At 36.7% G+C, this 26,509-nt stretch overlaps 1 protein-coding gene across 2 annotated transcripts in view; it reads right to left on the bottom strand.

Moving 5' to 3' along the window:
* LOC114931519 (uncharacterized) overlaps window positions 1-26,333 on the bottom strand; it is a 96,736-nt gene extending 70,403 nt beyond the window's left edge. Inside the window, exon 1 of one of the 2 annotated variants that reach the window (XM_085483843.1) lies at window positions 26,138-26,333. The gene's annotated coding sequence lies outside the window, so the exon portion shown is untranslated. The remainder of the gene's footprint in view (window positions 1-26,137) is intronic. The other variant, XM_085483840.1, reaches the window with a different exon arrangement.
* Window positions 26,334-26,509: the final 176 nt, after the last annotated feature.

Below are 26,509 nucleotides of genomic sequence, written 5' to 3'. Positions count from 1 at the left end.
GGTTTTCGCATCGTACAGAACTCTGCATTTCTAGCAACGCTGGAAAGGACGACGAATGCCCCTCCACGAACTCGACCAGCCCCCGACGGTGTGCCACGAGGGTTGCCGCTTTCGTATTGATTGTATGTCGGATGATTCATGGGGCACTCTGGTGTGGTGACCACCCCCGCAATATTCTAAGCAGTCGCTCTACCAACCCTATATCGCGAAGCTTATCCCCAGCACCGAGCTGCGGAAGAGCACTGGCTGGAAACTACACGTTCCCAGCACCGAGATACCGGCCGAATGAAGGGCATTATGCAGCCCTAAGTACGGACAAAGGTGCACTGCGAATTAGAGGAAAAACGAGATAACGTCACGTCGGAAATCCTAAAGTGCGGTATGCAGTTATATTACCATTGAAGCGCTTTAGTAATATTTGCTAACCAATTTATGCTTCCGGGCAAACCTCAGTCCGTTTTAGAGAAATATTAGCTTATAATTGAGTAAAAGTGCGCGCGCGAGTAAAAGAGAGAGAGGAAATAAAAGCTCGACAATTAGATGCTGCACGCGAGGAGTTGTAATTTAAACAGCCCAAATAAAGCGAACACTTTAGATATACAGCAGGTGCAAGCAACACGTAGCCAATGGGCCGTGAAGGAAAAAAGAAGAAAAAAGGAACTCGCTGAAGACAAGTAAAAGCTTAGGAGAGATAGTATACGATATTGGCGTCCGGAACGTGAATTCATTAACGAATCCCTATAGCAGTCAGATAATAAAAATATCTTCATCACACAAGTGCCACACCTGCCGTCCGAAGTTTTCAAAGTATCTCTGGCACAGGTGCATTCGAGGCCAGCGCCTTTTAGTGCAATAAGATGCACAAGAACTCAGCCGCCAAATAAGATAATGACCAGATCTCGTTGGTGGTTCATCAAATTTCGTTGAGAGAATATTATTTATTTCTATATCGTCATCACATCTATTTGTTTTCTCATTAATTATGTAAATATATGTGTCACTCTCCTTCTCCCTTTCCGTAAAGGGTTTATTTGGCATATGTGCTACATTCGTGCGTGCGTAATTGCGACTATAAGTCGGTTCCAAGAAAGATATATACACGGTAAAAAGCAACGCAAAGACTATACTACATAATCGTCAGAGGGTTATTCACGGAAAAAGCGTTAATAATTAATAAGTACGCGCTATTTGTCACTATTCTTATACGATAAAATGTTCGCCATATCGAGATAAAAAAATTTTTTTTAATTTTTTAATGTTAAGAGATTCCACAACAAAATAAAATATAATAAAATATTTTAAACAATTAATATAAGCTTGATAACAAATTTATAAATTAATTATATAGCGACAGCGAGTGCCCTTCGCAGAAACTTTTTTTTTGTTAAATGTAACTTTCATTTTCAAGGCAAGATCAAGCATGCCATCTCGATTCTTCGGATATAGAAATTCGCTCACCTCCTACGGGCAATATCATACAATCAATCTTCTCTTCAAGCCACCCTCATTCCTTCAGGCACAGCGAAGAATATTAAAGCTTCTCGCGGCCAATAGAGGAAAAAAGACGCTCAGAATCCAGAGACAGCGATACTCAAGGGAAAGAGAGAGAGATCTATTTTTACGATTTTCGAAACGTAGCGAAACTGACGGACGCATCCCTTTTTTTCTCGAAATCCTTCACCGCGACAAGGATGTTTTTATCGAAGCACACCCTCGCTTTTTTCGATAAATTTAGAATTCTGATGAAAGAGTCTTTCTGCGCAACAAATCTATTTAATATTCAATTAATTCCCGTACATATGCAACATTTCAAGTGCCATTGTGGATAATAATTCTCGTGAATCTTTAATTGAATGCAAACGCACGCCTTCGTACGCATGATTATATGCAACATGCGACATCCCGGTACTTTCACTCGTACTTCGCCTCGTTCTTCGGATTTTTGCAATGCGAAAATAACGGCGTCGAAAGTATACGGCACCACGAGTATTTAGCACAGAGGCCTGAAAGATGAGAAAGGGAAAGAAAGAGACGGAATATATGTATACGTGAGCTCCCTCCCTCGACGTGCTAAACACGTGGAAGCGTCGCTGCTCCGCGGCACATCTGGCCTGCACATTCAAGGCCGGACAATCAACTTTGCGTAAAACCTCCTCGTATGGGGTGTGTCGTCGACTGACCCGAAAATCCTGATAACGACTCTTTATGCGCTTCAAACGAGAGAACGAGGGGCTAACGATCATTTGATGATGTGAATCTTTTTCAGTTAATTTTATCGCTATCACCGCTCGTAATTTTAAATTTTCGGCACGGTAATATTTTTCTCTTTACGAGGTATTATTTCTCGCAACACTCGTCCGAGAGCGAAATAAAATAGCTTTTAGAACCTTAACTTTTTATATTTTTCAGGATGTCCAGCAGACTCAACGAAAAAAATTCCTTGACTTTTTAGATTTTCCAAGATCAGAAATTAATTTTCTTCCCCGACTTTTTAGTATTATTTTTTCCAAATATATAGTTTGCATATATTTATATAATAAATCAATTAAATGTTAAATCATGAAATCCTTGAGATATTTTTATCAACAATGGAAAGGTTCGGAAGTTAAAAATTTAAATCAATTATACAATCTGCATTATCTACAATAATCGAACAAACATGTCATTATATACTATTTAAATAATCATCTTTCTCATTTATATTATATCAAATGTTTTAGTTTTGTCTTTATCAAACACATGCACTAAAATAAAATAACACGACGACGAAAATATAAATTAACACACGCTGTAGATGAAAATCGGTTCTTCACAACACAGAAAATTAGCGTGCTGGGAATCAAGGAAAAGTTTATATTTATTTAATAAAAAATTTCAAATTATTGAGACAAATGTAGAATAATGTGAACAAATCCAGATAAATAGTAAAATTTCCTGACTTTTCCCTGACAATTCCAGATATTTAAAATTGACCGCTAGACACCCTGATTTTTGTATAAAAATTTACGAATAAAATTTATTACAAATTTTTTCTGAGCATTACTATGGCCATAAAAATTCTCGATCTTATCGTAATTAAAAATCCAGTTTTTAGGAAGTATAACACATATGTAATGACACAAGTGCATTTCCAGCCAGTATGAAAGCACGCGATACCTAGCCACGTATGTTGCTCAAGGACAGACGTTCCTCTTCTCGATGCGTTATTTATATCTTTATATCGCGCCGAGGTCCAAAGACAAGCGCATGGGAAGAAAGGCTGAGGGTGGAGTCGCAAAAATTCGCACAAGGTCGCGTCTCGGAGCGAAACTGTAAGTTTTCCACCGCGAGAACTTATCGCTGTTTAACGGAAGGCGAGAACAATGTTATCAGCACCGCATCGGCTATTCTCTATATATCGGCAGGATAATTGTTCTTCTCGCGATATTGCGCGGTATTACGCGGCATTACTTGGGGATATCAATCGATAAAGCCTGTATAACATAACTTTGGATATTCGAACGTATCATCCCGCCAATTGGATAGAGAATTATAGATAGAGGGATCAAATTTGCACCATTTTGCACGCGTTTCCGTCCGTGAATCCCGAAGGCTACCGATAATGATTGCTCCAGAGAGCGACGCGAAAAATCCGCACGCCGGGAAAAACAAGTTTCTCGACAAAGAACGCCGTTGGATGATGATGATGACGCTTTTGCGTAGAGTCGTGAGACGAATGCGAAATGCGCGGTCTAAAGTAAGAAGCTAGTGTCGAAAACAAAGCGAGGAAGTAGCGTGAATACGCTTTGAATATGCTTAATTAAAGAGTGCTTCTCTGGAAACTTCGCGGCTCTTTATGCTTTTTTCTATTTTAACGCATCAGTAACGAACGGCTATTATGCTTTAAACAGCACGAATAATTAAAATTCCCATCATCTCTCGATATCGAAAGAATGAAGCTGAAAAAAATCCTGTTCGATCAAGTTTCCAATATTTCGTATCACGAAGGTTTATCGCGATCGCAAATGCAAAAGATGTAGCGGATAACTACATAGAGAGAATTTTTCGTTATACTTTGCCGCAAAATTTATTAAATTTTATCATGTTTAAAAATAAGCTGAAAATTATCATAATTAAGCTGGATTAAAAAAATATTGTCGCATTGTAAAATTTATATAAAATATTTTATACGTTTATCGCCTTTTTGACATCTATTCTATTTAAATCACTTAAAGAGTCATAAGTTTTTAATACATTTTAAAATAAAAAATTTACTACATATTTTAGTAAAATTAATCACATCTATTTTATATTCTATTATAATAGGTATTAATATTTTTTACTGCGGCAAATATTAGTCAGAGAAACTTATAAAATTCTTTCAATATACTATATATTATCCCACGATTGCCATGAATTTCAGAATATATTTTAAGAGCAAATTCTCTCCGCGTGCAAAGATATAATTATTGTCGCCGCAGTTTGCGTCAGCGCGCAGTGCATTATAAACGAAAAAAATTGCGCAACACCTGTCGAAGGTCGTCATTTTTTCTTACATGTGCACTCGCGTCACGGGTCATTAGACTTGCAAAAACCGCCCTCGTCGAAGTGCTAACTAACGTCGCGTATCGACTTGTTCGTTATCGCATAATTCCCTCGAACTGTTCGAGCGGCGATATCAAATGAACGCGCGATTGTAAATGTCGAGCAGAACTACGGAGTTTCGAAACTATCAACGTCGGTGAAAACCGTTGACGCGGAGAGAGCTCGATCGGATGTTAAATCCTTCATTCAGACATTCCGATCCGATATATCGGCGGTTCCGGTCGCGCTCTGGCTTCGGTATAACGTTACCCAAAAGGTGGTCGACGTACGCAAACAAGGGCTCAGAGCCCCTTTATTACGGTCTATTCGCTTAATTTGAGAACGTGAATCATGCACGCTGTGGAGCTACGCAAACCTTATAAAGTCTCATTTCTTCCGCGGCCTATTTCGAGAAACGTAACCGTTGGTTTACCAATTATCGATCAATAAAACGATATAACATTGTATTTACACTCTGTAATCTAAATTGAACGATAACTAATCTCTTTCGCAAGGCGTTACTGAGAAATACATTGAGAAATTGTCATAAATCATTATCTCGATTCTAGCTCGATTCCTATTCTATACTTTAGTGTTTTTTTCCCCTTCAAAACTTTATTATACCAATGTCTCGAGATTTATTAACGAATCTCCAGTCAAGAGATAGAATGGGGAGAAAATTTATTCCACAAGATACTAGCTCTTGTAATTAAACTCTGCGGGTACTCGAGATATCACCGTATAAGATTCGCGAACGAAGACTTAAATAATCGCGAGCATTCGCATTAATACGACCTATTAGCAAATTTAGAGCCTTAATTAGAGCGCGTTATAAAATATATACATATATAATCCGATGAAAATCGAGTCGCGAGAGCTGTCTGATTTCGTCGCGTAAAATTTATGTGCATCCGTGAGAGGGAGAGAATACTGACCCACGACAAGAACCTGTCGACCGGTCCTCTTATCCATCGCTCTCCACCGTCCGTAACCGTAAGCCGTAAAGTATAACGCTACGTCTGTGTCGTAAGTGCGCGAAAGAACAAGCAGCATGGTTTTAAGGATTAAGTCGAGTCTTCTCGGAGCGTCTTCGAGCGACGAAGCGGGTTAAAAGCGTTAATTCGATACTTCCTGCACAAGTCGAGATCGAGATTTTACCGCGGCAAGAGCTTTTCAGCTTCCCTGATATTACGCGAAGACGTATTATTAAGTATGTCACGGGATTATCTCATTTCCTTTCGTTATTTTTGTACATCTTGTTTGAAAATTTTATATAGTATTAAATGTGCATTCAATTAATTGTTGTTAATTTTTCAGTAAAAAACTTCTTCCAAGCAATCGCTAATTATTATCACACAGAGGATTTTTTCTAGAATTTATCTCAAAATCATGGTAATCGTGGGATACGATATTGGCAGAATTTTATAAGAGCTTCTCTGATTAATATTTACCGTAATAAGATATAAAATATATTCAATTAATTTTACTATGTACATGATAAAATTTACTATGCACATATTTTTTATTGTCCCACGATTACCATGATTTTCAGGGTAAATTCTAAGAGAAAATTCTCTCCGTGCAATGTTAAAAATATTTTTTTAAACTATTTACAAATGCTATTTTCTCATAATATCTCTTTAGTCAAATGGTTACGTAATATAAATGAAAAGAGAGAAAGTTTTTCATCGCGTAGACGCGCTATAAGCGGGAAAGTTTTTAATGGTTCAAATTCGATTATATATGCATACATATTCTCGCGTATGGAAGTTTGAAGCATCATCCGAGATGGCAAACTGCCAACTACGATCACGAGTTGGGAACAAAATTCCAACCACGCGACACTGCACTAACGCGAAAAGCGAGTCCTCTCCCTCCTTTCTCTCTCTATATTCCATCCTGTGGCATGTAGGATTACGGGGCTCAAAGGATCGTCGGAGAAGCAATCGAATCGGCAAACCTACGAGCAGGTTTACTATCAACAGGTATACACGAACCATGTCGCCACGGAATATAACCGGTTTAGTGTACATTTGTTGAAACGCCTTAATTACCAGAACCGCCGCAAACATCCTTTCGTTCTCTCTCGTTTTCGTCCAATCTCTTAAGAAAGCAAAAAAAAAAAATCGTCGACAGAAATCAACTAATATCGCGCGACAATCAAAGATCTCGGATAAATGAAACTTAAACTGCATCCGCCACAAATCCGCTCGTAAATCACGATTACTATCCCGGTAAAGAATTTAGACGCGAAACAATAACCGGCCGTCAAGTATGTGTGAGAGCGCGCGTTAAATTACGCTTTCAGTCCCGATACTAATTTGTCGTAATGCGCGATACCATTAATAAAACCGTGTATGAGTGATGAATGTGCTCGAGGCGCTGCACATATCTCGATACAGAGAAGCGAACATCTACAACTTCGCGAAGCGTTAATCTCGCGCTTAAACTCGCTCCTGAAAGTTTTTTTTCCCTTTCCGCGGATTTAATTAATAATTAATAATTAGTTGTTTGCAATCGTTAATCACGCGGCGGCAAACTAAGTATTAACTTTTTGCTATCTGGATTTGGCGCGTGAATTCCCAATTTTCTTTATCGCCTTCCCTAGTAACGTTGTAAGTCACGAAGGAAGAATAACAGTGATTTGCGAGAATTATTTCCGCGAGCTCCGACGAAACATGTAATTAGACGCGATGAAAGTGTTGCGTAGTTTTTGCTTTTATTTATATTTTGTCACTGATGATTGTGCGTTTTAACACGTATAAATAGAAACGGAAAAAACCGAGAATATATGCATGTATTATAATACTAATTAATGTAATTGTGCGCCATTAAACAAATATATAATTACTGTTGATACACGTTGTTTAGAATTAATCGTATTACTGCATTCTTTTTATCTTTTAATATCTCGAGTTTTAATTCGCGTACCTACATAATTATTAACATAATTACAGACGTATTACATAAAATATGCTGAACTAATATAGGTTAATTGACATTGCTGAGTAAATGGAACAATGTGATAATTTATCGGCAATAAAATTAGTAATTATTAGCAGTTATCGCAAAATCGATAAGAGACGGTGATATATTACTCTTTTAACAATCATTAATAACTCATAATAAATACATGTTAAAAAATTACTGTGCATAATATTATATCAAAAAATATCAGTTATTCATTCTACCATAAAAATAAGCAATTCTCTTCTCCTGCATAAAATATAATTCGTATCATATTTTTGCAACGTATATACGTAAAAAAATATTAATGCAAATTCTTAAATTTAATTTTTCTCGGGAACATGATTTAGCAAGCTTTTGAACATAATCTCCAGTATATTAACTAAATGTTTCGTTAAATAAAATAAGTCGAATGCCGTATTTTTCAAGCTCCTGAAAGATGCTCTGTTGAACAAACTATATCATAGAAAATTCTATTTCGTCAGCTCCGCACGCTCGCTTTTCTGTATCTCAAATTTATTAGGGTATGTCGCGCCCGTTTCACCGAGTTTAATCCCGTAAAGTGCAATCCGTGGAGGAAAGGTCCGACAAAACCGTGCAGACAAACGAGCGCACCGTAATCAGGGCGAGTTGTGCGGATACGACGAGCGCTCGATTTTCATCGTCATACTTTCGAGATTTTACGCGACGTGGACCGATTCTATTTGTCGCGTGTATTAATTGCCTAACGATTTGCGAGAAATGTGCTACAAATTTTTTTCACAAATACAGAAAACATTTTTAATATTACTTAATTCTTAATACTATTTATAAAAATAAAGTCCAAAAATGTATTTAAGAGTGTCACAAATATATCATTGAAACCCTGAAAAGATTATTTTAATAGAGGAGTATTTTCATAATCATTTATATGAAAATTTTAAAAATATGTCAAAGATATTTGAAGAAAGAATGAGATCGAGGATTCTCACACAAGCAAGTTTCTGCGGAAATCAATTCCAGTCGCGAGCTAGGTCAAAGATCGATACGATTTAGTTGGCTGACACGGTAATCAGAGGAACAGCGAAGTCACAGAGACTTCATGCACGTTGATTCAAGTTACGACAACGTTCACGAGGCTCATGATGCAGTGAACGATTTACCGTTTCTTGCTCAGAGCTGTCATCCGTCTGTCTCTTTCTCGCTCCCTATTTCTCTCTCTCTCACTCTGCCGTTCCTTGTTTCTTTGTCCGACCTCTTACATTATAGTAGAGAACACCATAATATGCCGTAGGAAACGATACGTTCTGCCCTCTCGCTTCGATTCTCACTCTAACCCGGACTCTCTCAGCTGGCCGCGCTCTATTCACGTGTTTTACTGATGAGAGCCGAGAAGATTATCGGGCTGTGTGACTCATCCGAATAGCGCACACCATGGAAGCCATGATAATCCGCTCTCTGGCCCAGTGTTGCCGGATCAATGAAATTCTAGAATATACCAAGTTCCCCCCAATCAAATTCAGCAATGTCCAATAATACCAGAGAGAAATTTTCTCTTAGAATTTGAACCCTGAAAATCATGGTAATCATGGGACAACATATGGTATTGAAAGATTTTATAAGAGTTTTTCTGCGTGATTAATATTTACAATAAGAAAGATTAATATCTACCACAATAAGATATGTTCGATTAATTTTATTTTATACATAGTAAAATTTATTGTGGTATCTTATTATTGTGATAGATATTCAGATTTTTATTGTGGTATCTTATTGTGATAGATGTTAATATTTTTATTGTGCTAAATACTAATCAGAGAAACTCTAATAAAATTTCTTCTAATATCATATTGTCTTCTAATGCCATATAAGAGTGAAAAAGCCTTGCTTTGAAAAGCACGATTAAAATTGAAATTAATTATACAATAAGACAATTTTATTCTACAGTTTTCAATTGAAAAAAACCTTGAATTTTTCCAGTTAAAATATATTTTGCATCTCTATATTTCTCGATCTGAGGCGTGGAACAAGAGTGTATTACGCAATATAATTAATGCGGTTTCTCTCGCGTTAGCTTTAGGAATGCGCTTGAAACCGTTTGAAGCGAACGGATTCCGCGATCTTCTTATTCACGAGACAGCTTCTACCTCACAACAGTCCCTCCCTCCTCTTAACATATCTTAATGACGTAGGTCACAAAGGCCAAAGAAGCGGTCCATTACTCCGTATCTCCGTGAAGGAATTACTTTGCTCGGAAAAAAGAAACACGCCGTCTCTTATTCCCAGCGACGATGAACGACGTTCAACATTATCCTTATGGATCAAGATTATTCTCAAAGCTTGATCACCGCTTCTACATCAAGATTCCGCGAGTTTCATTAAAAATAAAAATTAGAAACAAAATTCAAAATTTTAAAGATTAAAAAAAATACAATACTTCGAATTGATTAAAGATTTGGTTAAAATATGAATCTCGGTAGAGGCTGTACAAAAATTCCAGTGGCTTGTAAATATTGTCGACGCTGAGAAGTTAATCTCGGTCGCCATCGTAGAAGTTTAAGGCGAGACGCGCGTTTATCATGAAACTTTATTTAGACGGGTGGATACAAACTCGAACGCGTTTTTATTTATCTATACGCCTGGCCGATAACGCATGGCGCGCGTCTTGGCGGTTCGCGATAAAAATTTCTATTCCATGCGGAATGGTGTAAACACGCGGCGATAACCGAAGACGGTGGTTACGAGTGTCAAAACAGAGAGTATATCGGATAACGATAGATAGGAGCCAAAATAAAGTCGCGCATGCGATTAACATATTTACGAACACGCTGGATTTTTTATTCTCTCGAGTGTCATCAAAACGCGCGCGTGCGTGTCATTTATAATGCGCGTGAAACTCGATGATGTATAGGGTAAACGTCGTTACATCATGTCGCGAGATATTTCATATTTTTCAGCCAAAACGTTTTCTTTCCTACTTGAGAAAACAATCGTGAAGACTTGACGTAAACGAGGCTGAATGGGATCAAGGGTACTGCGATTAATTGCCATTTGCAGCTAGGATCTGCTCTAATCGAATCCGTTTCAAGTTCAAGTTCGTCAATAACTTGTATAATTCAACTAATTTTTATGACATAAAATAAATGATCTTAATATTCATAGAAGCTATATTATTGATAGTAACTAATTTTTATAATCCGTCGCAGAGAGTCTTAGACTGTTTAAAATGTATAAAATGCGTAAAAAATGCTAGAAATGAAAACTTCAACAGACACAAGATTCGCCAGACGAGATGCAACCCTCGAAAGCTCTATACAATATCTCGTTTGCTAATGCAACTTTATAAATGCACGCGCCGCATGCATATTGTATATATAACAAGTAATTAAGGAATTAAAAAAAAAGTCGTTAGGCTGCGCCCCATGTTTTAACTGATATACTTTCACGTGCGCCTGGCGAGGATACGCGGGTGCACATTAGGCGTGTCCCCCCTGAACCCCATACTCAACCGAGCATGGCGAAACCGGAACCTGAATATATCAACTCACAGGCCCATTTAAGTTTCCATCTCGCTTCCGAGCCCGTTCGAACGTGTAGCCGCCGTGAAATGGAAATCCGCCCGCAGGAGTCAAGGGAGTGTCGAGAGAATTTTCTTTTCGCTCGTTCATTGTACGTATATATCGCATAATCGCGAATTTTATTCGACACGCCTCAATCAAGTATAAAGGAAAAAAGGAAGAAATATAAAGAGGCTAAAATAAAAAAATTCATTTGATTATATGCAATTATATATAATTACTATAGTAAGATAATTAATACGCACGGAGAGAATTTTCTCTTATGGAAAAATGAATTTTATGAGTTTCTCTGATTAATATTTATCAAATAAAAAATATTAACATGTACATATAGTAAAGTTAATCGAACATATTTTATATCTTGTGGTAGATATTTTTTATTGTGGTGTATTATATTAATCAGAGAAACTCTTATAAAATTCTTCCAATATCATATTGTGTTATACGATTGCTATAATTTTCATGGTAAATTTTAAGAGAACATTCTCTCCGTGTATTAATTATCTTACAACAATTATATTGATATACGCGTAATTATTAATTTTACTATATTAATTACATACCTATATAATTGCATATAATAAAATGGAATTTTATCTTATACTTTAACCTCTTCATATAAACTTTCATTTTTTATTGAGCTATGCCGAATAAAATTATGATAGATTATGATAGATATTAATATTTTTATTGTAATAGATACATTAATCAGAGAAACTCATAAAATTCTTTCAATATCATAATGTCTCACAATTATCATAATTTTCTAGATAAATTCTCTCTGTGTATCAATGACTAACTATATAAGAATTGTTGCCACTGTCTTTAAGAATTATAGACTCCTAATTAAATAAATTCTTAATCACTCATAATAAATAGACAATAGCTATTAAAAGAGAAATTAATTAATTGATTCAGAAATCCGTAAACGACAAAATCGCGTTCACGTTCGTCATATAATCTGTATACTTCCAACTCCTAATCTGTTAATCATCCATAATAAATAGATAACTGCTATCAAAAAAAAAAAAAAAATAATTAATTATGTTTCGGTAATCCGTAAACGAGAGAACCGCGTTTACGTTCGTCATCTGTATACTTCCAACTGTCGCGTTAGGGCTTCCGCGCGAATGACAGAATCCGTCTGCGATTGCGATTAAATCGCCCTCGCACGAGCTTGCACGCCCCCGCCATGTGTGCTGCCGGCCATTTAATCCGTCATCGCGTCGCCCGGACGTCGAACGCGGTTTTAACCTTCACCTTGAACACGCCCTCCGTGCACGAAAACTATTTTGGGGTCGTCCGGCTACCCTAAGAGAGAGAGACGCTGCATTCTAATCTCGACGCTGCATATCTCGCGCGATCTGCTGCATCGAATTATATGTATGTATATCTCCCTCGCGCACGTTGCACGATTTTTTTCGCGCGCACGTGCCACGACTGCACTATAGAAATTTTCGTGAAATTGTACGATCCGGAAGACAGATAACCGACACGGACACGTGCCTACCGAGAGTTGCTTGCTTAACACTAAGATTGATCGGAGTAAACCCTGGCCTACCCTAATTCACGCACGATTCTTGAACACGTGCAATTGCAACTTACGCGGCGAGAAAGAGATATGCTAATTTTTTGCTCGTTAAGATGTTATCCGGCAAAACGGTAATCCTATACCGTTCAAACAGAACAGTTGCATATAATTGCAACTGCATATTGCAAAAATTACAGTGCAAACGGAATAAAATTGACATTGAAATTAAAAACCGCGTGACACTAATTTTACTATATTCGCATTCAACGCTCCGATCATATATTCATTCGCGAGAACATTGAAAAAAGTAAACGACATCCCACACGATCGCGTGGCAATAATTTTCGATGAATTAGCGTGAATGTGCTCGACAGGGCGAGTCGGATGCACAATGTCAAAATTCGCTGTCAAGTGCAATATCTCAGTCACGAGCATATAATTGTAACGACATGACTTCTCTATACAAAACTTTTCACTATAAATAATCAGAATAAAAAAAAATAAATAAATAATCCTCGTCAAATATTTTCGAAGAAACATACGGGAGCGATGTAATAAAAGCTCTCAAGGTTTTATTGCATGTTGTTTTCCGTTTCCATCGTGTAAGAAAGTAGCAAACGGTATGGCGAGCATCTGTGAATACGTACAATAGAACGGTGTATCCACCATCAAATATTTACAGAACCCAAACAGAGCGCGAAAAAGATGCCGGATTAAAGACGCGCGCACACACTGGGTGAGCAATAAACGATGAACCGCGAGCACATCTAATTGTAAGAAAGATTCCGATTTCTAGGTAATTCAATGAAGCGTGAAAATCGATGATAAGTTGTAATTAAGAAAAATGACAGGCTCATTAACGAAGAAAGCAAATACCGTAGAAAATGATTCATAGCATGTAATATTTAACGATGTAAGGATATCGCAAATGGTGGAGACAAAGATGAGAAAGGGGGAGCTAAGGATGATATTTACGTGAAACAATCCATGGCCATTATCTGGGGCCCTTCAATTGTCAGATGGACATTGACGTCCTGCTCTATTATTCGTTCCATTTGCTGGATCTTAGGGTTTCGAGTTCGGTGCACCATTCGGAATTCACCCCAACGCAACAACAGCACAGCCGCTAAGAATGGAATAGCGCAAAAACACATGTCGCCCTTGGACGCATTCTCGAAAACAAATAGGGGTTCTAGGCCACTATCTCCCGGGAGAATCCCGGAACATCGTCGGCGGAATCGTCTGTTCTCTGCGAAACTCGATGCCGCGAAGTACATACACGATCCATCCTCTACCGAGGCAATTCGTTTTGATTTCCACAGCTGGGAAAAGAATCTAGACTCCACAAATCTCTAGCGTAACGTTCTCTATTTACCGAGTACCTATTCAATTTTTTTCGACTTCAAAGACCTAAATCTATTCTTATAATAAATGTGACGAATCAAAGATACATTAATGATACATTAATGTTAAATATTAATAATAGATTAATGTTAGATAAATAATATAATATAAATAAAAGCTCTGATACATAACTACACGGAAAAAAATTTGTTAACTTGACTAAACCTTTCAACTAAATATTATTTTGTTATTGTTGATTGAACATATAAAAATATTTAAATTAAAGGTAACAATTAAATCTAACAAAACATATATTTCACTTAAATACTAATATATGTTCAATTAACAAAATAGTAATTTAGTTGAAAGGTTTAGTCAAGTTAAACACATTTTTCTTTTCAGTGTAAAAATTCAAAAATGAAAAGGCCTCGTATAAGAGTCAGACACAGAGGAATTTAAAAATAATTTTATTACACCTAATATCTGGTTCTTACTAGTTCTTTTCATATCTGAATTTGTATCTAATAATAAATTATTCATATCTGTGCTGCGACGAAAGATCGGAATTTTCACATTATCGTTGTTAACGTTATTATCGTTATGAGTTTAAGAGATATAATGGAAATGGATATATATGTATAAAATGTATAATACATATGAAATGCGACAAATGACAACGGAATGTAACGCCGTAGAAAATGACGCGATCGAATTAGTTGCGCTAATTAACGTAATTAATTAGAAACAAGAGAGCGAACGTTTCGGGACTCTTGTGGAAATTCGTTCCACGATCGATTCGCGAAAACTCGCTCGGTGACGTGGCTGGCAATACGGATACCAGAGAAACCGCCGTTTGTCATGCGAAAATTTAACAGAAAGGTTCAATTAAGGAAATCAACCGAATCAAGTCCGCGCGTAATCATTTCGTAGCGCGATTATTTTATATGTGTCTGTTACGTAGATTGTTCGTGCGTGAGATCATTATCGTGCGATCTTTCGGAGAACGAGTTATAATTGCCTCGTAAATATCTTTCAAAAATATAATGCTCAGATAACATCAAGAACGTAAAATTTTATCTGCAAAAAGATATATGATTTTTATATAAATTGATTCATAAATTAAAACAAACATTTACGATGTGTGGCGGACAAAACTCTTTAACATAGTATAAATGTATTCACGGAAAGAATTTTCTCTTAAGAATTTTCTTTCTCTGATTAAATATTTATCACAATAAAAAATATTAATATGTACATAGCGAATGTTACTATGTACGTACATAGTAAACTTAATCGAACATATTTTATATCTTATTGTAGTAAATATTAATATTTTAATAAACTAAAATTCTTCCAATACCATATTGTTCCACGATTACCATGATTTTCAGGGTAAATTCTAAGAGAAAATTCTCTCCGTAAATATTTGTGAAAAAAATTTAATAAAAATCAAATAATTAAAAATTGTAAAATATTTTAAATGTATAAATAGAGAGAAAATCACTCAACTTTTTGTTCAGAGAGTTGCACTATCTCAAAGTAAGGTTGACACTCAAGAACGAACAAAAAAAATTTCAAGTGGATATACAACTTAAGATCATGACTGTTTTTTTTCAATCAACGTCTCAACGGTGATCGTGACTACATGCATACATTCATCATTCTAGAATATGTTAAACCTTCTTAATCAGCTATCGCATCGATCAATCAACGGATTCTGAACCGGAGGGAAATAAAATACAGCAGTACACAACATCTCGGTTTAAAAATTTCATATTAAACTTCTCTATTGAGCTTCTTTCTCTTCTCTTGGTTTCCCTTGTCCCCAAAGACAAGAGAACCGGAAAATAGGAAAGAAAAAAGGGACCCTCATAACCACATTATCACGAATTTTCTGCCGAATCCCGAATCGTCAACGGTGACATGATTTAATCCATTATGCAGACGTACGTATTTGCTTTTCGAAAGTGGTTCTTCGGGCACATGTGTATTTTCGCAATGTGTATAGCGAAATACGACCATATATGCACACACAGAAAAATATATTACTACCTACAAATAAATATTATTTATTCTAAGTATTTGGTAAGTTTATATATCCGCAAATATACTATAAATTCATCATAAGCATCACATTTATTTAAAATATATTCTGGATCTTAGCAAGTTTAATACTTCAAACAAGAGTATTCAATTAATACAAAAATTTGGTTTTCTCATCATATAGAGTCTATGGAAGCTTTGCTTTAATAAAGTTTTATAATGTTCTTAAAAAAAGTATAGATTCTTCTTTTGAATACAAGATGCTGAGCTTTTTTAATACTTATGGCAAGAATATTTTAAAACTATTATTGAGAAAATATTCTTTGTTAAAGAAAACTATTACTTAAACAAAGTAAAATAAAATAATTAATTTATTTTCTTGGATGTAGAATAATATTTTTCTGTGTGCACACACGGAGATATTGAATATTCCGAAAAAAATATAGGAACAGAGATAGAAGTAGATCTCTTAAAAGAGATCTATTATATAATTCTAAATTTTTAATTAATCGTACTATTGAATCGCGAATTGCATAAGACCTCATAATTCCAACGAGTAATGAGAGAACCAAAAAATCCAAATATTAAACCCATTAAAATCGATGCTGACATCGGCCATTTGCACTCGCCGAGCCACATAGTTACGGAATTGTGTGAATTTCGCATAAAGCACGTTTGCCAGAATATTTCGCGTGTTACGGTTCGCGAAACGAGAATAGAGACTGAATAGAGAGGCCCCGGCCCTCTCGTGGGCGCCACTTCTCTATCTCACAATATACGAGATACCGGAGGCGATTCTACATGCGTCTCGACGCGAAAGAATGCGAAGGCCCGTCGGGAGAGAGAGAGAGAGAGAGAGAGAACGTTTTGGAGATGCAATATACCGCGCGCTATTCAAGCCTCTTGAGCAAATGCTTTCGGCAATGAAGTTAGCGAATCCTATTCAGAGCCTTTATGATGCATTATTCGTCATTTCCTATTAGAATTAATATAATCCATTGAACGATGAGTCTCGTTAAATTAATCTATGAAAAATGTCGATTAATAAGTAATATAATAAAATGATAAAATTTAGACCACCCAGTACGCATCTCAATTTGCTTTCGCATATGTACGTACATGTGTAAATCATCTCGCAAAATTCCTGGAAAATTGGCGGTGCGCCCTCGTACAATTTAGTAAGGACGCGAAAGGTTGAGAAAAGATTTGCAGCATGCAGAAGCAACGGACATCGAAAAGATGGAGTTTTAAACCACACACGGACCGCCCGTCAATCATACGAGAATTCTTACAATGCACAAAGAAAGAATCTCCCGTTGTGCATCTTCCTCGAGGCTGCAGAACCGACAAGAGATTTACATTCGTCTTAACGTGAGAAACTTTCTAATATCTTGACCACGTGGGTACAAAAAATTGCGTAATATCGTCTGCTTTTTTCACAGAAACATGCTTGTACCTTCTGCCTCTTTAAATATTAATGATTCAATTTTCTGATTAAAATGCATTTTATCATTTACTATATTTTTCGTATCGTCATAGATTAACATTCTTTAAGTACAGACTCTACTAATTAAATATAATTTTATTATTAGTTTGTATAAAGTTTCATTCACGAAAAAAAATCCCTTTCCCAATCTAAAAAGTAATAACCCGCGGCTGACATGATTCTGCATCAATAAAAGATTATACAAAATTCATGTAAAATTCTTATAATTAAATTTACATCAAAGCAACTGGGTAACTCATTTCATTGTCGAAAGAAGATTTTTTTTTAATAAAATATATCACGTCATAGAAAGATAACCATCGTTCCTACAAAGTCTCCGTTACGATCGATCGGAGAATCGAGAGAGAAGACCGAGAAAGAGAATGGACGGACACAGAAGCTTCGTACTTTTTGTATAAGCAGCCTGAGGGCAACAGGAAAAAAAAAGGAGCTAGCGGGGGAGGAAGGGCGAGGTTAAGCCGAGTTAAGAATGCGGGGGAAGAAGAGCGAAGGGAAAGGAACGCGGAGAGTAGGGCACGGATGGTGAACAGCTGCCGGTGTCTGTGGTGGCCGTTTTGTGTGAACGTGCCCCCATAACCCTCATACGTCCCCCTTCCTGGGCCCCAATGTTCGTCCCTTCTCTCTGACCCTGCCATTCGACAAGGATAAAGGCGCGTTTGCGACCTACGTTTGGGCGCACGCACGAATCCAATCTGCGCGTTCACTCGAGAAGCTGAAAATCCTCCGACATAGAGGAAGGTCGCGACACGCACCCTACACCAGCCATCGAACGGACGAAACGGTTTCGTCCAAGGGGTTTGGAATTTTCGACGCGATGAGAAAACAAACTTCTCTACAGTAACAAAATCTCACAAAGAACATTTGACACAAAAGGCATCGGCTTATTTTTATTATATATATATATTTATTATATTTCTTATATATTTATATATATTTATTTTTATATATAATTGAAAATTTTTAGGCTCCATTACGAGTTGGCACAACAAGGGAATATTATTTTGTGATGCAAGTTTTGATTAAATTTTTTATATTAATTATATATTTATATATTATATGTATTATATTTATATATAGTATATTAATAGAACAAATGTGTAAAAATTTATAAAAATTGTAATCAAAATATACGTATATAAAAATAAATATATATATTTATTATATTTCATATATATTTATATTAAATATATATATTTATTTTTATATACGTATATTTTGATTAAAATTTTTATAAATTTTTACACATTTGTTCTATTAATATACTATATATAAATATAATACATATAATATATAAATATATAATTAATATAAAAAATTTAATCAAAACTTGCATCAAAATAATATTCCCTTGTTGTGCGAACTCATAATGGAGCCTAAAAATTTTCAATTTATTTTGAGAAAAAAAAAAAAACTATAATATATATATCGAAGATGGAAACGGGACATGCGAAACAAAGCTGCATAATTATAGTGCCGAGCTAGTTCGCGCCTTTAGATCGCACGTTTGTATCGCGTCTATGATTTATTCCCAAAGAATTTCCTATCGCGTTCAGTGGCCCATGAAAGAAACCAATCTTACGCAATAATTAACACGAACCGCGCTACAACCGATACATGAAATGATACGATACAAGACTCGTAGACGAGAATCGCGGCCGACGTGGTAACGGTATATCAACATGTACGCGCTCATCTATAAGCTTTCTTCTTATTGAGGTAACGTGCAGCGTCGCTATATGTATCCGATATTTCCTGTCGACTTACGACGTGGTAATACGGAGTTGATTCAAAGAATAGGGTGACCATAATTTATGCGTATTCATGACAAAGAAGTTGAGTTACTTGTAATTCTTAAAAAGAGAACACACAATATGTTCTCCAAACTTGCATTTTTCTATCACTTTTGTGATATTTTCGTATATATGCAAATATTGTTTTAATATAAATCACACATATCATGTAAAATAAAATACATACATTTAATTGTCTAATCACGTTTTCGTAAATACGTGAGCTTAAAGCAAATTTGCAGAAACCATGAAAATACTTTATTATAAAAGATATTTTTATAAGAAGAACCCCGTCTTCTAATCGCTACGAGACTCTATCGTGCAGATGTAAAATATATAAAGATTGTCAAATACATATTCTTCTCCGTTTTTGCTCTTCTCAAATCTTGCAATCGGAAAAGGCAATTCTCGAGTGTAATAGACATGATTGTAATAGAAACCAGCGAATGTACGAGCGAAAAAGAAGAGCGAAAGGAAGGCGACGCAGAGAAAAAGCACAGGAAACCATTTACCTTCCTTCTTCCCGTGAAAAAAAAGAGAAAGAAAGAGAGAGAGATGCGCACATCGTTTTTACGTCGCGTAGAATGACGCTTCATTGCTATGCATCGCGCATAAACATCTCCGTAGATACGGGAGTTTTTAATCATACGGCGTCCGCGCGCCATCGTCGTGCCACGTGCATGGATATATACGCGCGCGTATGCATAAAAGATCGCAGTTTAGTTTACTACGATAAAATGCGACTCGTCGAGTTCTCGCACTCAGCCAGCAATCCGAGAAGCTAATACATTTCAACCTTAATGAAAGAGATCACCAATATTTTCCCGCCCAAAAATCTCATCCCGTATATATAAAGTACCCATAGAGAGAATTTTCTCTTGGAATTTACCCTGAAAATTATGGTAATAGTGGGATAATATATATTGAAAGAATTATTTTATATCTACCATAATGAGATATAAAAGATATTCGATTAATTTTACTATGTACATATTTTTTATTGTGATAAATATTAATTAGAGAAACTCATAAAATTTTTCCAATACCATCCCACGCGATTACCATACTTTTCAGGGTAAATTCTAAGAGAAAATTCTCTCAGTATAAAAAATAAATTAATAAATAAATAAATTTTTCATCACATCCACGTGTTATTTACACACTGTGAAAAAATTATTATATTAATATAAATATTTATTTCAATACTGCCTAAAAATTCATTTATTTGAAACAAATAAATATTTGTTTTGAAAAAGGATTTCCTTATATCAAATAAATATTTTTCACATCAAATCGATATTATAAGTTTCAAATAAATGATTTATTAGGCAGTATTGAAATATATATATTTATTCGAATTCAATAATTTTTTTTCAGTGTATTACATATTAATTGTAAGTTCTTGATGTATCTATAGGAGAATGTAATATTTCGGCCGAAGATTATCAATTTGCATTGCCGGGAGATAATCGAAAATGGCGAGTATACCAATGCGCGTTAAGGCTCGAGACCAGGCCCCTTCTTAATATATACGGCCGCATGTGGTATCGCGCAGGGATTCTCATTCGGGCCCCGCGGGCCAATTAGGCCCGATCCAACGACGCCGGCAAGGCTGTAAACGCGCGAGAGAACCTAACTCCGGCCCGGCGGTTTAAGGCGCGAGAACTGGTTCTAGGCCTGATCGCGCGCGCGGGTATCTCTTCTCCTTTACCCAAGGCCCCGATGTGTCCCGACGTTAAACGCGGCGTAGATGTTGCGAGAACTTTCCTCGGGACTCTCTGCCTGAAATTAAACGTCGGGGACAAGAAGAAGAAGCCCCGGCGAGAGAGAGAGCTGCCTTTCCTTCAGGGGCTCCGAGAGCTCCTCGCCCATTCGAAACGCGGACCCTCTCTCGACCTTCCTCCTCCTGCTCTCCTCCACCCTTCGACTCTACCACCCTCGGTTGTCTTTTTTTGCTTTATTTCTTTCTCATCTTCTTCCTCTTTCCCTCCTTCGATTTCTCGGCCCCGCCTGCTTCTATCCGGCTAACATTACGAAACGCATCCTCGGATCCTCGTAGATTCGAGAGCTCGGAATTCCATGAAAAAAAGGCGCCGTGCGAGGAGAGTAGAAAATGTTTCCGAGATCGATTGGCCGAGATGAAGAACTGAACGTATGTCGAAACATAGGTCTCGCGATCGCGGATAGTGTTTTACTTATGGCTGATATTTATTAAGATACTATAGGTATAGGTATACAACGAGAATTAACTGTCTGTGAGCTAGCTGAATGTTATTTCTTGTTCCTGATAGAGTTCGTGCATTACATAAATTAAGAAAAGGGAGTTCTTCGAAACATTCCTTTTTAAAGAATAAATAGTACAATTGTTAAACATAATAATTATTAAAAACTTAGAAGGTATAATTTTCGAGAGAGAGAGAGAGAGAGAGAGAGTTTAAAAGTTCATAATATAAAAAAATCTTGAATTTTGCAAAATTCAACGAAGCCAGCACATTGAATCTCTAACAATAAGAGAATTAAGCTGTATCGAATTATTTCTCATTTCTGATGGAGTTCGTACATTACATAAATTAAGAAAAGAGAGTTCTTCGAAATACTCCTTTTTAAAGAATAAATAGTATACAATTGTTAAATAATAATTATTGAAAACTTTGAAGTTACGTATGTTTTTTCGAGAAAGAGAGAGAATGTGTGCGCGTGTGTTTAAAAATGATAACTCCGAGCTAAAAAATCTTGAGTTTTGTATAAAATTTAACGAAGCCAGTACATTGAATCTCTAAGAGAATTAAAACTCGGCATATTTATCGGAGAGAGGAATGCGGGCTTGCGATATGCGTTTGATATATAACGAAAGAACGGCTTGGAATGAAGCATCACGTGCATGAAGAGTGCGCCTCTTCGTTCTCGCGGTGGTTCTCCGTTGTCAAGCGGACAATATCTTCTCGTGTTACGACGTTACCGCGCTGTCGAACAAAACGAACGACGCACACGTATACACACGAATGTACAGTCCGGGTTCTCTCAACTGACACACACACGTCCGTGAGATATCGTGTTATAATTTGTTGTTACTGTCGGCGACGTAACATTGAGAAACATTCATGCGTCTCATCTTTCTTTATGTTCTCCCACCTCGTTTTGTGGCTAAGAAAACGTTCCGATATGCGTGTAAATCGATATTGGTCGTTAACCAAAACCGAAAAGTACATTCCCTTCTTTCTGAATATATAATATATGCAAGTGATAAATCAGAATCGCTTCGGTTCAGTATTTTTGCATATACATTATACGAATCTTGTTATAATTTCGCACACGCGCATTATTAAATATTTTTTCTCGAAAAATTATAAAAAATATATAATAAAGACCCCCACACAAAAAACATATGTATAGTTGCTTCGATTTCGTTTGGAAGAAACAAATTTTAATTGAAAGTTCGAGACTCTAACTTGATTAATCAAAATTGAAAAGTGTATTTCCTTCTTTCTATAATATATCTAAATGAATAAATCGAAGTATCTCCTCCTTTGAATTCGGTATACATGCGCATTTTTTTCAAAAAATTAAAATAAATTAATTTAAAAAAATTAATTAAAAAATTAATTAAAAATAAAAAAAATACAGTGGAGATCCAGAAATATATATAATTGCTTTTATACGATTTCGTCCAGAAAAGAAGGGTTTTAATTGAAAGTTAGAGACTTCAACATTGACTCGCGTTAATCGAATAAGAGCGAAAATCGACTCTCTCCTTTTTTTCTCTCGATCCTCAACCGTTTGCCGCGGAAAAGGAAAATTGTTGAAGTGTTTCTCGCGTGTGTTTACACCTTCTCCTCCCACATATTACAAATCCGAAGGTTTCCTTGTACACCCGGAACAAAGAAACTCACAATACCGCAATGCCCTCGCGCCGTTTTTATGGTTTACTCCAAATCCCGTTAGAGGATTTCACCTCGGCGGCGTTAAAAAAGAAACGACAAAGCGTATCGGGCGGGGTCGACAACCGCAGGTTTCGATATCTCGAGAATCCAAGAAGGCGAGTATCTCCGGAGCACTCGGTATATTACGGATCGAAGGGGGCAATGCGATATTTATTTTCCTTCCGCGAAACACCACCGTAACGCGACGTAACCGAATAGCTATTCTGTGTAATCGATGATAAAAGAGCGGAGCAACAAGAGCAAACAAATCCCGGAACTGCTTCCAACATTTATCGATCACATTATTCTCTCTCTTCCCCCATCATATTATATATCGCAATCGTCGAGGTCCGATTGCAATTTAATTTATAACTTCTATTGTAATAACTTGATGATTCATTTATTAGCAAAATTATGGAATATTTTACCGACGTTAATTTAACCGCAATTAAATGCTCGTTAGCGTCGTCTCGAGTTATCATCAGCATCATCTCTCTCTGTCGACGCAAGAACAAAAGGAATTAATTTGCGGCGGGAGAAATAAATAGATCGGAAAAAGAAAAATAATGAATAAAGAAGCGCAGGATAACTGGAATTTGCCTGTAGAAAAAAAAAATCTGTAAATTCTTTTGAACAACGCGAATATAATAGAAAGGCACTCGTGTGCCGGATGAAAAATATCGGCCGTGTATAAGCATATATATCCGAGGAGATCGGAGCGAAATAAAATTCACGCACGATATGTACACGGGAAGAACATGAAGAAGAACAGGAGGAGGATGAAGACGAGTGGTGTTATTCGCCGGGATGCGGAGGATGCTACTTGAATAGGAACCGGAACTCGCGATTCGTGCTCGGAATCGACTACGCGATCGCACAGGCCGCGCATATGAATCAGATAAAAAGACAGCCGGAGGATTTTATACCGCAAAGAGAAGGGAGGAAGGAGAGGTTATCGCTTCGTCATTGATTTCTTCGACGTACGAAAATAAATCCAGACACGTGTGTGTGTGTGCGTGTGCAACACACATATACACACACGGGGAATGACACATTGTCGGCCGGACGATCGCGAAACCGCAGGAACGAATTGAAAACCACCGCGAGACTGAAGCCTAGGTTTCTTACGGTCTATCAAAAACTGGGACGATCGCGACTATCGGAATCGCGAAATTAACGACAGGGCGTTTTCTCGACCGCGAGAGAGGAGGGGAAGAGACACTCCCGCGGCAATGACTTTGCACGTTGCAACTGCATAGGATAAATGCACCAGGTGTATCAGCGAGCGACCGGAAAACGATCAATAAATTTCATTGTCAGTTATATTTCCATATGGTCACGTACACAAAATTATTTATAAAGCGTATATAAATAATGTATAAATCAACAAATATGTACACTAAAAAATTTGTTGACTTGACTAATCCTTGCAACTAAATATTATTTTGTTAATATTGAAGATTATAAAAATATTTAAATAAATCTAAAACAAAATGTATATATATTTGACTTAAATACTAATATATGTTCAATTAATAAAATAAGTAATTTAGTTGAAAGATTTAGTCAAGTTAAAAATTTTTTTCAGTGTACAAATAATGTATGAATATACATATGACCATATGAATAAGATGATTGAATATTCGAAACAAGAATAAATTGATCTCAGAATTTGTGAGATCAAGTTTAAAAACATTTACATATTTTTAAAAATGTCTGACAAATTATATCCTTCAATTATATACTTATTATCCCCTTTTGCAATCAAATTAACTTTAGTTCAATATATTCCGAACGATAAAGTAAGCCTGAACGTTGTATTAATTTTTGTATTTAACATTAATTTTCCATCAATTTACGCCAGAATCAAGTAAGATGCTAATATATTCTTTTTAACACATAACGTCATACAAGATTTTAGAAAAATATCAAGTACAAGAAAGATTGATACATGCCATAATTATACATCTGGCAAATGACAAAAATATAAATTATGGTTCGACACATAAATATAAAATGTCGTGTCGTTTGGTGCAAAATTAAAAATGCACTCGAAAAATAAATATCTTTTATGTATTTTTCGAAAAGAGAGGAGAGTAAGAAATGTACTTATCCGGGCAACGACAAGTCCGTAATTCTCTTTGACCCTGCTAACCTTGAATCGGGCGCGACACATCGCGTAAATATGAAAAAAGCGAATGTCCACATAAATAAGGGACGGCAATAAATATCTCACGCGTGATAAAGTCGGTATTTTTATCGCTTCGCTTGATAAAGAATCTGGAGATCCTCGAGTAATAAAATATCATTTTCATACTTGAATTCCCTCTAAAACTCTAAAATTATGCGTATTAATGTTGCCACATTACAAGAAAATAAATGCCTTTCAAATAGATGTAACAAAAATAGTTTACAAATTTTATGTTAAATATTTCAAATATAATCGTCACAATATATTCACGTAAATTCTTACTCTTCAAGAATTTCGAAAAACACATTTTTAGGAAACTTCTACATCAGCCGAATCATAGCTGATGAAAGGGCTGCAAATTCTCGTCCCAACGCCAGGTGACGCTTAACTTAAATTCGTGCACGAACAGCAAAATTCGACGTTGCCTGTCATCGGGCGAGGGGAGGAAAGGGAGGGGGAGGAAGGGAGAGAGGACTTCAAAAGCGTGCATCTAAAAATCCAGAAAACACTCTGGACACACAAATCGACATTTTCGTTGCATCACAACGAGATCTGATCAAGGAAGTTGTCTGAAAATGACCACGTGCCGCGAAGAAAAGCCGACTTTTTGCCGGCCGGCCGGCATTTCGCGACTCGAGACTCGGCTACTTCATGCTCGTAACGGAAAATTTTGAAACTCGCGATAACAGGCACGTCCGCGATGCTTTCGTACGCGATTACTTACTAGCACTCACCGGTGAGCAGGCGAAATCTTGTCGTCGCAGATCCACGAGAAAGCACAGGTCCTTCTAGGTTCAAGTCGGAATCACTCGCAATCAACGGAACACTTCACTAGAGGAGGAGACGCCGGTGATCACTACGTTTCGACTCTGCTGCTCGACTGCACTGCGCTTGTGCGTCCCCCGGCCGGCTGCAAGCGCTCGCGTCGCGACGCTAGCGCCATCTAGCGGCAGCCGCGCGCAACGAGCGGCTGCGAAAGCGCGCGAAAATCGCGGCGATTCAAACGTCCGCTCGAACGATGTAAATTCCTCGAGCCTGAAATTAAATATCTATGCTCAGACACTGATGCACAAAATGGCGTGCAACAATTTCACGA

The sequence above is a fragment of the Nylanderia fulva genome, unplaced genomic scaffold (assembly GCF_048542155.1).
Source record: "Nylanderia fulva isolate GAGA-0341 unplaced genomic scaffold, ASM4854215v1 Scaffold27, whole genome shotgun sequence".
In the NCBI taxonomy this organism is placed as follows: domain Eukaryota; kingdom Metazoa; phylum Arthropoda; class Insecta; order Hymenoptera; family Formicidae; genus Nylanderia; species Nylanderia fulva.
Note: the sequence above shows the minus strand (reverse complement) of the source record. Positions and strands in the feature narration are given on the sequence as shown.